Source organism: Phaseolus vulgaris, chromosome 4, assembly GCF_051622355.1.
Source record: "Phaseolus vulgaris cultivar YP4 chromosome 4, ASM5162235v1, whole genome shotgun sequence".
NCBI classification, from domain to species: domain Eukaryota; kingdom Viridiplantae; phylum Streptophyta; class Magnoliopsida; order Fabales; family Fabaceae; genus Phaseolus; species Phaseolus vulgaris.
Window position 1 is genome coordinate 13,713,313 of NC_143501.1, and position 18,599 is coordinate 13,731,911.

Genomic DNA, 18,599 nt, shown 5'->3' on the forward strand with positions numbered 1-18,599 from the left:
AAGAAGATTGATTTCTTCTTCCAAATGTTTTTCACAAATGACTTTTTTTTTACTTACCGAAGGTGTGGTCCATGTTATTTACCTTTTCGTAAACCTCAACACCAGTTAATGAAGTTGGTGGACCACTAGTCTCTTGGTGTCCATTAAAGGCTTTTTTCAACCTCTGGTAAGGATGATGACTCCTAAGAAACCTTTGATGTCGAAGATATACTGTCTTCCTTCCATGTTTCAATTGTTGAGAAGCAGTGTCTTCTTCGCATATTGGACATGCTTTATGACCCTTAACACTATAACCTGATAAGTTACCATATGTCGGAAAGTCATTGATGGTGCAAAGTAACATGACATGAACCTTGGAAGTTTCATTAGCAAATCTGTTAAATACTTCAACACCCTGGTTCCACATTAACTTCAAATCTTCAATTAGGGATCTTAGATAAACATCTATGTCATTCCATGACTGTTTCAGACCGAATATCATCATAGACAACATAATCTATTTTTGCTTCATGCACAATCGAGAAGGTAATTTGTAAATAACTAGTAAAACAGGCCATGAATTGTGATTTGTACTCATATTACCAAACAAATTCATTCCGTCTGTAGCTAAACCAAAGCAGATATTTCTTGATTCTTTACCAAACTCTGGAAACTCATCATCAAATTTCTTCCACTGAATAGAATCAGTTGGATGTCAGTACATGCCATCACATTTCCTCTCATCTACATGCCATCTAAGATTCTTAGCATCGTTTGGGTATGCAAACAAACGCTTCATCCTTGGAATGATGGGAAGATACCACATAACCTTCATTGGGGGTCCATGCTTTTCTATATCTTCAATAGTATCATCATCTTTTTGTTTCAACTTATAGCGTGATAACCCACATTTCGGACAACTTTTCAACAATTCAAAATCTTTTTGGTATGATATACAATCATTAGGACATGCATGTATCTTTTTATACTCCATACCCATTGGACAAAGAATCTTTTTGGCCTCATAATTATGATTAGGTAGAGTATTTCCCTCTGGAAGCATATCCTTCAACAACTGAAGCAATTCCGTGAAGCTTTTATCAGTTCATCCGTTTATTTCCTTCAAATTCATCAATCTTAACATCGCCGACAACCGTGTGAAGTTAGTTGGTCCAGGATACAATGGAGTCTCTGCATCGCTTGACATACTTCCATATCCATGCGCTTTTGCAAAAGAATCAACTCCCACATCACGAATCATGTCCTCCAATTGATCATCATCTACATCATCATGTATTGCATCATCCATTATGGACCCCACATATTCTTCAGTTACGGAACACGTGGTAAATTTAACAATTCACCATGCCATGTCCAAGTTTTATAAGATCGAAGAAACCCATCACATAGAAGGTGTTCCCTCATTATCTTAACATCCAGTATCCTTCCATTTAAACAGTTAATGCACGAACACCTGATCTTTTCTCCATCATGACCACTATTAATCGCGTTACGTTTTGAAAATTGTATAAATTCTTCTACTCCTCTTTCGTACTCATCACTTATGCGAAGAGAATTAATCCAATTTCGATCCATTCTATTCTAAAATAGTCATGCAGGTGATTTTTAATCAGTGTTCTACCTAACGCATTTGCCGAGGGTCGAACACCCCCAGACTCAATACCAACACGTATCAATTGCCGAGGGTCGAACACCCTCGGACTCAATACCAGCCTGTATCAATTGCCGAGGGTGTTCCACCCTCGGACTCAATACAAACACGATAATTCTATTCTATACAAACAACTAACATAATATAAATTAAAATTAAAATAAACACTAAATAATATAAATTTTAAAAAATAAAAGTTATAATACATAAAAAAAATTCATAACATTAAAACAAAATTAAAAAAGTACAACCAACCTTGTGTGTGAAGGCAACGTTCCCAAGGTGGCAGGGCGACGACAACGAATGAGGCGGCGGTAGCGGACTTGGCGATGGAGCACACAAGCAAGAAGAGAAGAACCTACAAAGGCAATGTAACAATATCAATGAAGGCAATGCAACAATATGAACAGTATAATAATGCTGTATGAACGAAGGCACAAATGCACGAAGAAGAAAAAGAGCTCACAAACTTACCACGAAGGCACGAAAGCTTCAAGAACAGAGGAACGCGAAGCGCAAATGAGAGCACAGTCAATGGCGAAACGCTTATGGAGAAAGAAAGAGTAGTGAATGGCGCACTTCTGAAGTGAGTTAGGGTAAAAAAAGATTTACAAATGCCGCATTGTAAATCAAAGCGCTTGATATACTAATGCGGCTGTTACAAATAGCTGCATTTGTAAGTCAAAGCGCTTGATTTACGAATGCGGCTGTTACAAATAGCCGCATTTGTAAATGAACTTAATTTCAAAAATGCCACTACGTTTTTTACGAGTGCGTCTGTTCGTAAAATCGCACTTAATAAAGAGCCCTTGTTTTGCCTTTCTGCACTAGTGAAAGAGGTGTTCATATCCATGAAGGTCAATAGGTGAGGAAAAAGATTTGGATTTTTCAGGTTCTTTGATGTTAGGAATCCAAGAAGAATAGAGAAGAAGCTTGACAATAATAGAATCAGGAATTTTAAGTTACATGTCAATTTCTAAGGTAAAAGAGGGATAAAAAAAAGTCAACAACCCCGAAACAACAATGGAAAGCTAAAAAAGAGTACAACACAAAGGAAGCACCTGGTTTGGAAGGAAAAGAAAAAGAATGTCTGTTATGCAAATGCTAAGAGGAGAGGGGTTTCAACACTATTTACACAGGACATTTGAAAAGGTCCAAAAAGCTAAGAAGGGGAATTTGTCATGGTTGGAGACTAGCTATGTTGGTTGTATGCAACCTGAAATGTCCTTTAGCTAGCTCAGTCAATAATTTATTAAAGGGAACATGCATTTGATAAGAGTAAAGTGTTGATCAAGAGTGATCAAGTGCTTTGTAGAATCCAAATCCAAGATGTTTCATGGAAGGCTGGTGTTGTTGTTGTGTTTGGGTGGGATCTGGGTAGAATAAAGTGTGATCCACTCCCTCGTTGAATCTAAAACTAATGTGAATTAAAACCTTTTTGAAATTAAGTGTTTTTCCAACTAAGTGAAAAATAACCTGTTGTTTTGTCGAATCAACTAGTTGTTTTACTATTAAGAGTTTTTGAAGAAGGTTGAAAGGTGTTTGGTTTGGTTGACTTAACTATCAAACCAAAACAATCGGTTGTTTCGTGGTTTCAATCAATTGTTTATGTGAAAATCCTAACACAATTCAGTTTTGAATGGTGAATTTGTTTTAAATGATTTCCAACTGAATATGCTCCTTCATTAAATGCTTTGACCAATCTTTGGAAAATATAAATGGTTTGTTTATGTTTTCAAATAAGTAAGAAATAGATTTGAGAAATTTAGTTTGACATATTTGTTTTTCAGATTTCAAGATTCACATCAAGCTTTGGATTTTCAAGTGAGAGTGGAATAGGATTGCAATTGTATTCAATTAAGATTGTACTGTGATCAGGTGTAATTGATGTGAGTTGAATCAATCATAGACACTTTAATACAATTGAACACAACATTATATTTGAAAGAAGACAACAATTCAAGAACAAATGAATGCTAAACAATGAAAAAAAAATTAACAACACCAAAACAAAATGCTAAAACAGAAATGGACTCAAGGAAGCTTAAGGAATCATCAATGGAGACAAAACCTTCCAAAATGATGATCCAAACTCAATAAGAGTGCTAACTCCTTGTGAACATCCATGGAACAAGATTACCGAACAAAATTAAATGAAGAACACAATCAACCGAACAAAATTGAATTTCTAGGAAGAACAACCGAATGAATGAAAAGGCAAAGTGAAGGAAGATGAACTTATGTGGTTGTAGCTTGGTTTGGGAATGGCACGCCACTTGGAGGTGATGATCCAAGATATGTGTTGGTAAGCTGCCACTTGAATGCTCCCAATGCATCACAAGATGAGACCAAGAAGAGGAGAACAAATCTCACACCAAACACTCACAAATTGAGTATAGTTTCTTTACTTCAAATTTCAACTTATGTTTACAATGACCAAGCACCTCTATTTATAGCTTTAGAGGACTGAAATGAAAGTGAAACAAATTCAGAATTCCCTCCTAATTCAAATCAAGTTTTGGTGCCTAAACTAGAGTCGTGAGGAAGGTGTGACATATTTTCTATTTTGGCACCTCCTAAAGTACTCCTACACCATCTCCTTAAGTCACATGAAAGATGTGACTTTGTTTTGTACATTAATACTCCTTATTTAATACCTACACCTCCCTAAAAACTATACAAGAGTAATTACAAGAAGAGTCATCAAATGATGCTCATCACCCAAAGCTTTAGCCATGCTCCTAGTGATCCTTTGAGGCAAGAAGGATGTTGAGCTGATAGGTTGGGCTTGGGCCCCCTCTTGGGCTAGGGCTTCTTGGGCTTGGGCCTCAAACGCCTCTTCTACTTGGTTTTCATCAGTAATCCTTTCTAAACCTATTGTATTTCTGGTGTTATGTTGCCAAGGTGTGTTGTGTGTTCTTGAGGTGTTCAAGATCAATACTCTTGGTGTGGTTTGCCAAAGGTAGTGTGTTTCTTGAGGGGTTCAAGGTCACTACTTTCGTATGTTGTGCTTTTCTAATTTGGTTTAATGTTCTAAGCCAACTTGATTCTTATGATGGATTTATATACATAATTTCATTGAACCAGAAAAAGCTTTCAAAAACCTCCTTTAAATAATTCACCCCCCTTTTGTTTAAGGTCATATATTCTGACATAAGGTACATGGGGGACAATCTAGTCCTTTTAACTTAGGAAAAGGAAGAAAGTATGGAGAAAATGGTTGAACTTAATAAGGATTGGTTTGAAAGATTCTTCAAGTCCATTGTGCCCTGGTTATAACAAGAAATGGCAGGTTATAAAGTAGTCCGAGTGAGATGTTGGGGAGTTCCTTTGTCATTATGGAACAAAGATGCTTTAGTATGGTTGTAAAGCAGGTTGCCACTCTGGTTTAATTAGATGAAGCAACTGAAACATTAGAAAATATAGAATATGCTAGAATAAAGGTTAGAGTACCGGTGGGTTTTTCTGCTTCACTTAATCATAATATGAAGATTAATGACCAAATCATAATATGCAAGAACATCATAACCTCTACTTTGAACTTTGATGAATTTTTTAGGATCTCACAATGTGCATCTGCTAAGGAAATGTGGGATACTCTAGAGGTCACCCATGAAGGGACAAATGATGTGAAGAGAGCGAGGAAACATACTCTAATACAAGAGTATGAGATGTTCAGAATGCTCAAAGGAGAATCAATTGCTGAAGTACAAAAGAGATTCACTCACATTGTCAATCATCTAATGAGCCTTGGAAAATCTTTGACAAAGAGGAGTTGAACATCAAGATTCTCATGTGTCTTGATAGATCTTGGCAACCTAAAGTCACGACTATCTCAGAATCAAAGGACTTGACATCTCTGACTACAACCTCCTTGTTCTGAAATCTTAGAGAACATGAGTTGGAGATGAATAGACTCAATGTTCAAGAAAGTGAAGACAAGCATGTAAGGAACATTGCCTTGAAAGTTGCCAAGCACAAGAATAAGTAAGACTCAAGTGATGAAGAAACTCTTAGTTTGTTGTCTAAAAAGTTCAGCAAATTCTTGAAGAAAAACCGCAACAAGGAATCCAACAAAGAAAGGTATGGAAACAAGAAAACTAGTGATTTTAATCCTAACAATTATACTTACTTTGGTTGTGGAGAACAGGGCATATAAAAGCCGATTGCCCAAATAAAGAAGGCAAGGAAAATAAGTCAAGCAATAAAGAAAAGAAAGGGAATCAATTGCTTGGGATGAAAATGAAGTCTCTTCATCAAGTGATGAAAAAGCCAATCTGTGTTTGATGGTTGAAGGAGATGATGATTCAAGAAGTTCAAGCAGCGTAAGTTCTTCTGCCTCTTTAAATGATGAAAACTATAGTCAATTGCTTCAAGCTTTTAAAGAAGCTCATGAAAAAACTAACATATTGGCTCTCTTGAATAACCGGTTGAAAAGGGTTAAATAACTGGCTTGAAAACAGAGTCAAGACATTTGAAGAAGAATTGGAAAATTCTAAAACTGATCTTGAAAATCTTGAAATGCATTGCGAAAAGTCTTCTTGTTTGTGTCACTCAAAAGCTTGTGAAAATTGTAAAACTCTTGAGAGTAAAGTCCACTATCTTGTAAGAATTATTGATAAACTTTCAAAAGGTAAATCCAACTTTGAAACTGTCTTGGCATCCCAAAAATGTGTTTTTGGAAAATCTGATTTGGGGTTTAATCCTCAAAACAAGAAAAATGGGATTTCAAAGCCTTTTTCAAAAGTGCCAGAAAAAGAACCGATTGAAAGATCGAAACAACCGGTTGTTACATGTTTTTACTACATGAAGAGAGGCCACTTAGTTAGATTTTGTAAAATTAGGAAATATTATGTTCCTAAAGGTATTGTGAGATGGAATCCCAAAGGTTCTGAAGTTTCCAGTGATAAGGTGAATCAAAAGGACCCACATTTGTAAGGGGACCAAATCTTGTTGCTTGAATTTATTGTGGTACAGGGATACTAAAAGAAACATGGGCTCTTGAGTTATCAGATCAAGCTTTTGGAAGAAAAGGATTTTATCTTGAATTGAATTAAGGTTATGTACCAGCTTAAGTCCTCTTGAAAGCCAAAAGAAGCTTTCTTGATCATAAATAATGACTCATTGAAGGGAATGCATGACAAAAGGATAAGACTTTCTTTGTCTTTGTTTTTTTTTTTGTTATTAATCCATGCTAAAATCTTCGTCTATTTGTGTTATATGTGTACAATTACATTTTGATTCTTCTCTGTTTTTAAATTCAAACTTGTTGCTACTTCAGAAAAACAGCCGATTGTTTCTTCTCTGACAGCATTGCATAAAATTGATTTAATTTCTTTATGCATTCTATCTTTTACAGATTCAATCTTAAAGGAATTATGAGTCAATAAAGCAGTCATAAGAGTCTGATTTGGTTCAGGAGGAGGTTACTTCTTGTCATAAAAGGAAGATATTTCATATCTTCGAAATTCAAGTGCCTTTATGACTAGTCAAATCCACATGTGCTGACCATATGTTTTTCTGGTATGGGCTGACGTGGTTACTGTGCAAGTTTGACCTGATTCCTCTTCTTGAAGACTAGAAACCACTGCAACCAAAGGATCAAAGAGGATTTTTATTTTGCAATAAAACCCTCTGCAGCTGTTTTTCTACACAAAAACAACCCATTCGCACATCTCTTGCTGCATCTCATATTCTTCTATGTTTTCCTTTTCTCTCATTCTGTTATCATGGATTCCACTCCTCCATCATAAAAAAGGATTAAAACCAGGGCTGTAAGAACAGGAGGGCGTCTTGAAGGCTGGTTTTCAAGAGATAATGAGTTGATTGAAAAATATCGCTTTGAAACAAGTAGAAAAGTGATAAACAATCCTAAAGTTGTCTCTTTCAGCTGGTTGAAAAGTCAAAAGCTGGATGATGCGAGGAATCTTCTCAAAGGAAAATTGTTAAAGAGGTTCTTGGAGATGAAAGGGAACATTTATCCTAATCTTATTCGGGTTTTCTACACCAACTGGAAATTTGATGGAAACAACCTTGTTTCTCATGTTAAAGGTGTGGATATGGAGATTACTCATGAGGTTTGGACTATTGTAATTGGTTTAAAGTATGCTGGACTGAGAATCAACAAAGGGAATATTGGTGTGGTGGAAGATTTCAACAAGATTCGGTATTATAAAAGTTGTTTGAAGAATCCTCAAACATAAGTAAGAACTTGTTCTGTTGGAGGGTTGAAGTTGAATGAAAGGTTGCTAGCTCTCATTGTAACTTGGATTCTAACACCAAGAGGGAGCAATCATTTTGTTCTCACTGAGGAAGATCTTGTCTACATATACTGCATTATGAGCAAAGTCAAGATAAATTGGATCCATATCATCAAGGAACACATGCAGAAATCTATGAGGTTAAGTGACTATCATTATCCTTATGCTATCTTGATTTCTAATTTCTTAAACTATTTTGAAGTAGATCTTGAGGAAGAAACATCTGAATTGGTGAAATCAACACAAAAAGTGAACAATGGTTCACTAAGCAAGATGGGTTTTACCAAGATTGGTGAAAGATGGGTAAGCAAGGATGGTGAACATGGTGGTTCCTCAAGTGGTGCACATGGTGAACAGGATGAAGAAGATCAAGAAGCTGCTGACGGGTCTGATGATGCTCAAGATGAAGATCAACCTGCTGCTGACATAAGTGCTGAAACAATTGCTGGAAATCAAGGAAATAGATTTCTCTCAATGTCTTCTTTTGAGATATTCATGGTTAGGTTGGACAGCTTTGCTGAAAATCAAAGGAATCTTTATGATCTTTGAGCTACAAACTTCCAGAACTTTGACAACAAATTTCAAAGCATGGATACACGTTTTTAGACCCTTTATGAACAGATTGAAGTTGTTCAAAACCAACTTTTTGAGCTGCAGTATGGGAAAGAAGATTGAAGCCAAGTTTTGTTATTCTTTCTATGCTTGTATTGCCTTATTTTGAACTACTTTGTTTTTATCTCTTGCTAATTCTATTTGTGAAGACAAATAGGGGAAGAATATAGTTTATGTGTTGTCTTAAAAACTGCTATAACCTGCTACAACTCTGATTTAATTTTCTGCTGCACAATAGCTTGTGTTGGTGCTGCAGTTTGGTGTACATTCACATAGTTTTTGGCTGTTTTTTTTTGCTTTAGTGTTTATGCAGCAAAGTAGTTGATGTGTAACCATAACCTGCTATTAGAGATGCTCTGGATTGCATAGTTTTTTGTTTTGCAGGTGATGTTTCAGATTCATCAAGATCAACACAAGCAACCAGGGATTTGTCTTCATCAAATAGGGGGAGATTGTTGATCAAGTGCTTTGTAGAATCCAAATCCAAGATGTTTGATGGAAGGCTGGTGTTGTTGTTGTTGTGTTTGGCTGGGATTTGGGTAGAATAAAGTGTGATCCACTTTACTGTTGAATCTAAAACTAATTGAAATTAAGTGTTTTTCCAACTAAGTGAAAAACAACTTGTTGTTTTGTCGAATCAACCGGTTGTTTTACTCTTAGGAGTTTTTGAAAAAGGTTGAAAGGTGTTTGGTTTGGTTGACTTAACTGTCAAACCAAAACAATCGATTGTTTCGTGGTTTCAACCGATTGTTTCTTTGAAACTCCTAACAGAATTCAATTTTGAATGGTGAATCTGTTTTAAATGATTTCTAACTGAATACGCTCCTTCATTAAATTCTTTGACCAATCTTTGGAAAATATAAATGGTTTGTTTATGTTTTCAAATAAGTAAGAAATAGCTTTGAGAAATCCAGTTTGACAAATTTGTTTTTGAGATTTCAAGATTCACATCAAGCTTTGAATTTTCAAGTGAGAGTGGAATAGGATTGCAATTGTATTCAATTAAGATTGTACTGTGATCAGGTGTAATCCTTTCTAAACCTACTGTATTTCTGTTGTTGTGTTTCCAATGAGTGTTGTGTGTTCTTGAGGTGTTCAAGATCAATACTCTTTGTGTGGTTTGCTAAAGGTAGTGTGTTGCTTAAGGGGTTCAAGGTCACTACTTTGGTGTGTTGTGCTTTTATAATTTGGTTTGATTACATAGTGGTTTTCCCAGTGGTTTCTGGGGACTGGATTTAGCTCTTGGCTTAAGAGTGAACCAGTATAAACGGTTTGAGTGATTCTCTCTTACTCTGAACTCCTTTAAATTTTGTTTTAAGCTGTTTGTGTTTTTAACTAGTATAAACAACTGATTGTTTTTCTGTTGCTTTGCTGTATAATTGTTGATCTTGTAAGCCAACTTGATTCTTGTTCTGGATTCATACATAGAATTTAATTGAACCTGAAAAAGCTTTCAAAAACCTCCTTTAAATAATTCACCCCCTCTTGTTTAAGGCTATATATTCTAACATAAGGTACATGGGGGACAATCTAGTTCTTTTAACTCAGGAAAAGGAAGAAAGTGTGGAGGAAATAGTTGAACTTAATAAGGATTGGTTTAAAAGCTTATTCAAGTCCATTGTGCCCTGATCATAACAAGAAATTGCAGGTTATAGAGTAGTTCGAGTGAGATGTTGGGGAGTTCCTTTGTCATTATGGAACAAAGAGGCTTTAGTATGGTTGTAAAGCAGGTTGCCACTCTGGTTGAATTAGATGAAGCAACTGAAACATTAGAAAATATAGAATATGCTAGAATAAAGGTTAGAGTATCGGTGGGTTTTACTGCTTCACTTAATCATAATATTGAGATTATTGACCAAATATATTCAGTGGTTGTGGAAGAGGAAATGTCACTTAGTGTAAGTAACCATTGCCATTACAACTAGGTGTATTTGGTTTCGTCTGATAATATTTCTTTCTTGGATTCCATGATAGAAGGGACCGTATTCTCAGAAAAGTTATTAGAAGATTAAGATAATTAGAATATTGAGGGGGATGGAGAGAAAAAATTGTGTTATCAACCAATCTAGAGCTGCAAAAATTGCAATAGGTATCATTATCCACAATCACTGAACTAATATTTTCAAAAACCTTACAACAAGTATGGAATAGGTTTTCCCATTGAGATTGTTCCAACTCCACAAATTGGTTGCCAATTAACCTCTTCACCATTAAGAGAAGAATATTAAAACATTTTTCTTCTTTTTAGTCTTATAAAAATGTAGGATTTTTGTTGTCTAAAAAAATAGATACATAAGTGGGCTTAATTTGGACCAATTTGGGCTTGAATAGGCCTTTATTTAGAGAGTCTTAGACCCAAATGGAAGTCAAGGTGAAACCCTCTCCATTAGGGAAGTCAAAACCCTAATTGGAGAGGCAAGAAGAGAGTCTACATGTTTACCTACAAGGCCTTTGAAATTATTCCAACACCATAGGTTGGCTGCCAAGTAACCTCCTCACCATTAAGAGATTACCTTCACAAGGTTGGATATCCTCTTCAGATTCCAAAATTTCATCCTCACTAGGTGGGGATATAGAGCCACTAGGACCATCATTGTCATAGTCCTTTAAAACCATATTTATTTTTTTGGGACACTTAGAACCATAATGTCCTTGGAAGAGTCTCTTCTATATTTTTATTTTTTTTCTATATCCTTTCCCCTAGACCCATCATACCCAAATTTGGAGGGGTAACCCTCTGATGGAGGACCATCCTTGCTAACGCCATCTTTTTCTCTCAAGTAAGAGCAGGGGATCAACTTGAAGATTACAGTAGAAACATCTGTTGAAGATGGTTGCTGCCCCCTTCAAGATTGTGTTTGATGAAGACTTATATGTAGTGTTTGATGAAGACTTGTATGTAATTCTCATGTATTTTTGCTTTGCTTTAAGTATGTCTTAGCTAGTGCTTAGAGGTTGTCTAAGAGTGGGCTTTTTGCTGAGTAACTCACCTCATAACCACTGGCCATGTGTTAAGAACAAGCATAAGTTTTCTTAAACTGTTTTTCACATGTTTTACACAAAAACACGTTTACTGCATAAAAATAAATCTGTTCTTTTCTAAATAAACAGATTCATTTTTTCACTGATGCCTTGGCTAAAGTCTTGTAAAAATTAGATTTTGTGCATCAGGTATTTTGACTAAGTCTTCTTCTTTTCAAAACGACTGAGTTTTAAATTGTTAAACTTTCTCTGTTTTTGTTTTGAAAAATAAATCTGTTCATCTGTAAATGAATAGATTCTTTTTGCCTCTGGTGCCATGTCAAGCTTAAACGTTTTTTAGTTTTATCTCAGCACCAGAATGGTTGACTAAGTCTCCTCAATTAACAGATTCTCTAACTGCTTTTGAAAATAAATCAGTTTATTTTATTTTCAATCTGTTCATTTTATAACAGCTTTAACTGTTTTTCAAAATTCTGTTATAAGCTGGCTTTCTATAAAATGCAAACTTGTTTATGAGCTTAACAACGATTCAAACAATTTATACATTTGATAAAAACAAGTTTTGACAGCAGAGAGTTAAGTGTTTTCAAAGGATTAGCATTTGTTCTTCAAAGATTTCAAAAATCACAAAGTGCTTGTTCTTGGTTTGGCTCCAAAAGCTTGGTGTGAGGTGCAGCTACTGTTCTAGCAATCTTGCCTACTGGTTTAAGGCAGATCTGTGTATCCTCAATCAGGTGTAGTCGTTTCACATCTCTTTCTTGTAATAGTTTGGTTGAACACTCTTCTTGATAGGTGTTCTTGAAGAGTGGGTGTGTGTGTATGCTGAAATAGGTTTTTTCAGCAAGAGTACCTAAGTTCTTGTAGGTTTCAAGAACAGTGGGAATTGTACTTGGTTGTACTGTGTGTTAGTGATTTCCACCTGTTGTTGGTGAAGACTGGATGTAGCTCAGGTTGAGTGAACCAGTATAATTGCTTGTGTCCATTCTCTCTCTCTCTCTGCAATTTCGTTTCTGCATAATTGATAAAACAACAAAGAAATAAATCTGTTCAATTGAAAATAAATCTGTTCCTTCTGGGCACTGTGCATACTGTTCTTGATTTCTGAAAAAGGTGTTTGAATCTGATAAGAACATATATAATCTGCTAAAAACCATTGGAACAGATTGACTGTGATAGGCTGCTCAAGAAACTGTAAATGCTATTAATTGAACCTTAAACAATTGCTTAAAGTTGAAGCTTGCTGTTTTGTGATTCATTGTTCTTAATTTCTGGAAAATTTCTTGACATCAAGAAGAACACTCATAGTCTGTTAAAAGTCACTGGAACAGCTTGTTTGCAAAGGTCACTCAATTAACTAGCATGCTATCAATTGAACCTTAATCACGTGCTTGAAATTGAAGCTTGCTGTTTTGTGTTTCACTGTTTTTCAAATCTGATATTTGTGTGTGTGCTGCTGGAAATTCTCACTGCATAATCTTGTGATTAACCTTGCTGAATTAAAAGCTTTTCAAACAAAAACAGTGCTGAAATAAATATGTTCATTTTCACATAAATCGATTTATTTTGCTGTAAAACTGTGTTAAACTCTGTTTCTGCGAGAAAGTTTTGAAAGGTCAATTCACCCCCCCTCTTGAACTTTGGCACTATTAAAGAGCTAGGACTTGTATTTTAATCAAGTTTGTTTGTAATAATGTCTGAGTTTAATGTGCTTTTTGCTGAGGGTTCTGCTGTTAATAGACCACCTATGTTCAATGGAATGAATTATGCATTTTGGAAAGTTAGAATGAGAATTTTCATGGAATCCATTGATGCATTAATTTGGGAAGTTGTGGTCAATGGACCTTATGTGCCAATGCAGGTTGTCAAGGATGAACAAGTGGAAAAGCCAAGATCAGAATGGAATGAGACCGAAAGGAGGAAGGCTCAACATGATCTTGTGGCCAAGAACATCATAACCTCTGCATTGACAATGGATGAGTTCTTCAGGATATCTCAATGTAAGTCAGCTAAGGAGATGTGGGAAGTCTTAGAAGTGACTCATGAAGGTACTGAAGATGTGAAAAGGTTAAGGAAACATGCACTCATCCAAGAATATGAGCTGTTCAGAATGCAACCCGAGGAGAGCATTGCTGATGTGCAGAAGAGATTCACCCACATTGTGAATCACCTCACTGGCTTGGGAAAAGAATTTAACAGAGAGGAGCTCAACATAAAGATATTGAAGTGCCTCGACAGAAGCTGGCAACCAAAGGTGACATCTATCTCTGAAAGCCGTGATCTATCAAAATTAGGAACTGCTGCACTGTTTGGAAAGCTGATGGAGCATGAGCTAGAGCTTAAAAGACTTAAAGAGCAGGAAACAACAGAGAGAAAACCCAAAGGACTTGCACTGAAAGCAATTGAATTGGATGAGATCAAGGAGGAAAAAGAAGATGCTGAAGATGATGACACAATCAGCCTTCTTACAAAAAGATTCAGCAAATTCCTGAGGAAGAAAAGCAAAAATAGGAACCAGCAGAAAAGAAGGTATCCTAAACTCAATGATTTAAATTCCTCTAAATATACTTGCTTTGGATGTGGCAAAACAGGGCATATCAAAACAGATTGTCCAGACAATCAAACTAAGGACAAATCTGCTAGCAAGAAATTTGAAAGGAACAAAGGAAGAAGAGCCTACATCTCATGGGAGGAAAATGAAGTATCCTCAACTAGCAGCTCTTCAACAGAAGATGAGGAGAACAATCTGTGTTTCATGATGAAGGATGAGGAGTCAAGCTCTGAATCAGTAAGTAATTTTTCTGCTGATTCTGATAACTATGATGATTTGCTTGCTGCCTTCAAGGAAACACATGATGAAGCTAATAGGCTAGCTGTAATATGCAATAAGCTGCAAAAGGTAAATAATGTGCTTGCACCTAAAGTAAAAACACTTGAGGAAGAATTGCATAAGGCCAAAACAGATTTGGTAAGCCTTGAACTGACTTGCTTGCATGCCTCTATTAAAAACTGTGAAAACTGCAAAAGATTGGAAAAACAAGTGGAATATTTGCTGAAAACCCTTTCCAATTTCACCAAGGGAAGAGAAAACCTTGAGTCTCTCCTTGGATCACAGAATGCTGTTTTCAATAAGAATGGACTTGGTTATACCCCTGGAAATACAACCAATGTCAAAAAGCTTTCAAGTTTTTTTGTTCCAGCAAAATCAGTTTTTTCAGCTTTTAACAGTGGCAAAAAGGCATCTCATGTAACCTGTTTTTACTGCATGAAATCTGGTCATACATCTAGGTCTTGCATTGCTAGAAAGCATCTTGTTCCTAAGAACTTAGCTAAATGGCTGCCAAAGAGAAGGTGTTAATCTGTGCTGGACCCTATACTAAAAAGGGTACCATTTGTATATTTTTTATTCTGTTTTGCAGATTGGAAGCAAGAAGAACCAGTGGTACTTGGACAGTGGCTGTTCCAAGCATATGACTGGAGATCTTACAAAGTTCACCAGCTTAAAGCTCAAAGCTCAAAGCAGAAGGACATGTGACCTATGGTGACAATAACCGAGGGAGGATTTTGGGCAGAGGAACTGTTGGAACAGGGAACTCAACAACCATTGAGAATGTGCTGTATGTAGAAGGACTTAAGCATAGTCTTCTCAGCATAAGTCAGCTTTGTGACAAAGGATACAAATTGAATTTTGGGTCTAATGGCTGCACAATCTCAAGTAATTCATCTAGTAAGGTACTGTTTACTGGTAAGAGAGTGAATAACATTTATCTGTTGAATATCATGGAATCTAACTCTTCAAATGAGTGTTTGCTGTCCAGAAGTGATGAGTCTTGGTTGTGGCACAGGAGGTTAGCTCACATACACACAAATCACTTGAATAAATTGAAATCTAAAGATTTAGTTTCTAGTTTACCTAACATTAAATTTCAGGACAACAGGCTTTGTGATGCTTGTGTGAAAGGTAAACAAATCAAATCCTCTTTCAAGTTAAAGGATATTGTCTCTACAAAAAATCCATTGGATGTGTTACATATGGACTTATTTGGTCCATCTAGAGTTGCTAGCTTGGCTGGAAATTTGTATGCTTTAGTTGTTGTGGATGATTACTCTAGATTTAAATGGACTCTATTTCTTGCACATAAACATGATGCTTATTCTGCCTTTAAGAGATTAGCAAAAATTCTGGAAAATGAAAATGGTTGCTGCATTAAATCAATTCGAAGTGATCATGGGGGAGAGTTTCAAAATGCTAAGTTTGAGAGGTTCTGTGAGAAGCATGGGATAGCTCATACCTTTTCAGCTCCTAGGACACCCCAACAAAATGGTGTAGTTGAAAGGAAAAATAGATCACTAGAAGAACTTGCTAGAACTATGTTAAATGAATCTAAGCTACCTAAGTATTTTTGGGCTGATGCTGTTTATACTGCAGGTTATGTCTTAAATAGGACCTTAATAAGACCAATTCTTAAGAAAACCCCATATGAATTGTATAAGGGCAGAAAACCTAGTGTAAGCCACCTTAGAGTATTTGGATGTAAATGTTTTGTATTGAATAATGGCAAAGAAAATCTTGGTAAGTTTGATGCTAAATCTGATGAAGGTGTGCACATTGGTTATGCTTTGAATTGTCATGCATATAGAGTCTTTAATAAAAGGCTGCTTATAGTAGAAGAATCAATGCATGTTGTTTTTGATGAAACTGATCATAGTGTATCTAAAACTGCTGCTGATGAACCTGACAGTAATGAATTTAAATCTGTTTTAAATCAAAATGAATCGATTCATTTTGATACTGCGATACACATGCTATACAAGAATCTACTATAGCTGCAGGTTTGCCAAAAGAGTGGAAAACCCCAAGAGACTTAACCCTTGATAATGTCATTGGGAACATTGAGAAAGGAGTGTCAACTAGAAAATCCTTGAACAATTTCTGTGAAGCAATGGCTTTTGTATTTCAAGTTGAACCCAAGAATTTGAAGGAAGCTCTCGAGGACAGCAACTGGATTTTAGCTATGCAAGAGGAACTGAATCAGTTTGCTCTTAATGAGGTCTGGACTCTTGTTCCTAGAATACCTGAGATGAATGTTATTGGAACAAAATGGGTATTTAGAAACAAAATGGATGAGCATGGAGTGATCACCAGAAACAAGGCTAGGCTTGTAGCTAAAGGGTACAATCAAGAAGAAGGAATAGACTATGATGAGACATATGCACCAGTGGCTCGGTTAGAAGCTGTTAGACTGCTGCTTGCCTTTTCATGCATCAAAGGGTTCTAGCTATTTCAAATGGACGTGTAGAGTGCCTTTCTAAATGGCTATATAAATGAAGAAGTATTTGTCTCACAACCACCAGGTTTTGAAGACCATCAACATCCAGAATATGTGTTCAAACTCCAAAAGGCTCTCTATGGACTCAAGCAAGCTCCTAGGCAATGGTATGAGAGGCTAAGTGATTTTCTCACCTCTCAAGGCTATGACAGAGGCACATCAGATAAGACCTTGTTCATTAAGAAGAAAGGAGATGACTCAATTCTAGTCCAAGTATATGTGGATGACATCATTTTTGGATCAAATAATGGAGAATTGTGTGAAGCTTTCGTGAAAGTCATGAAAAGTGAGTTTGAAATGTCAATGATGGGTGAGTTGAACTATTTTCTAGGCTTGCAGGTCAAACAACTCAAGGATGGCATTTTCTTAAGTCAAGCTAAGTATTGCAAGGATTTGCTGAAGAAATTTGAAATGGACAAGTGTAAACCAATCAGCACACCCTTCTCAACAAGCTGTCATTTGGATCATGATGAAGCTGGAATTTCTATTGATGAAACCAAATACAGAGGACTCATAGGATCACTACTGTATCTCACTGCCAGCAGGCCAGATATAATGTTTGCAGTGTGCATGTGTGCAAGGTTTCAGTCTGCTCCTAAAGAATCACACTACAATGCTGTCAAAAGGATTTTGAAGTATTTGCAAGGAACTAAAGAAGATGGCTTGTGGTATCCAGGTAACATTTCATTAAGCTTAATTGGGTATTCTGATTCAGATTTTGCAGGTTGCAAAATTGATAGGAAGAGCACAAGTGGAACCTGTCATTTGCTTGGATCAAGCTTGATCTCATGGCAATGCAAAAAGCAGGCTTGTGTAGCTCTTTCCACTGCTGAAGCAGAATACATTGCAGCAGGGAGTTGTTGTGCTCAAACTATATGGCTAAGACAACAATTGAATGATTTTGGTATCTTACTTAACCATATACCTCTGCTGTGTGATAATACAAGTGCAATCAACTTAACCAAAAATCCTGTCATGCATTCAAGAACCAAACACATTGAAATAAGGCATCATTTTCTAAGGGAACACATATCTAATGGAACATGTGATATTAAGTTCATTGGTACTGATTTACAACTTGCTGATTTGTTCACAAAACCATTAGCCAAAGATAGGTTTAATTTTCTGCTTAATGAATTGGGTATTATAAATGTCAATTATACCTAGCAGTGAAAAATTAAATCTGTTTATTCGCAATTGAATGTGTTTATTTTCTGCACTGATATGAATTGATGACTAGGAAAGAGAAATTCTGATCTTTGACTGCTTGACTGACTTAGTGGGCATTAACCTCTGTACCCTTGACGGTTTTGGTCATGGTTATGTAACCGATTTGATGGTTTGGGTGCTCAATAAGAATTTGAGTGTATGCATCGTGACCCTAAATATTTGGTGCATATTTTCAAAGATTCTCTGCACAAATTCAGAGCATAATATCTTCATGCATATCCACTCATAACTGCCATATCAATCCATTTATTCTGCTATAAATCTGTGTGAATACTTGCTACCCACATTGGCCATTCTCTTTCTATTCTCACCATTTGAAATCAAGAAAAGAATTCAGGTTCAAACATGGCTTCGTCTTCAAGACAAAAACAGAAAAGCAAGGGAAAGCAAACCACTTCTCAAGGTGTGTTAGAAGGATGGTTCGCTGGAAATGAAGAAGGCATCAATGCCTACATTCATGAAACAAGCAGGAAGCAGATCAACATACCCAAGGTGCTGGATTTCAATTGGCTGAAATCTGAAAAACTGGTAGAAACA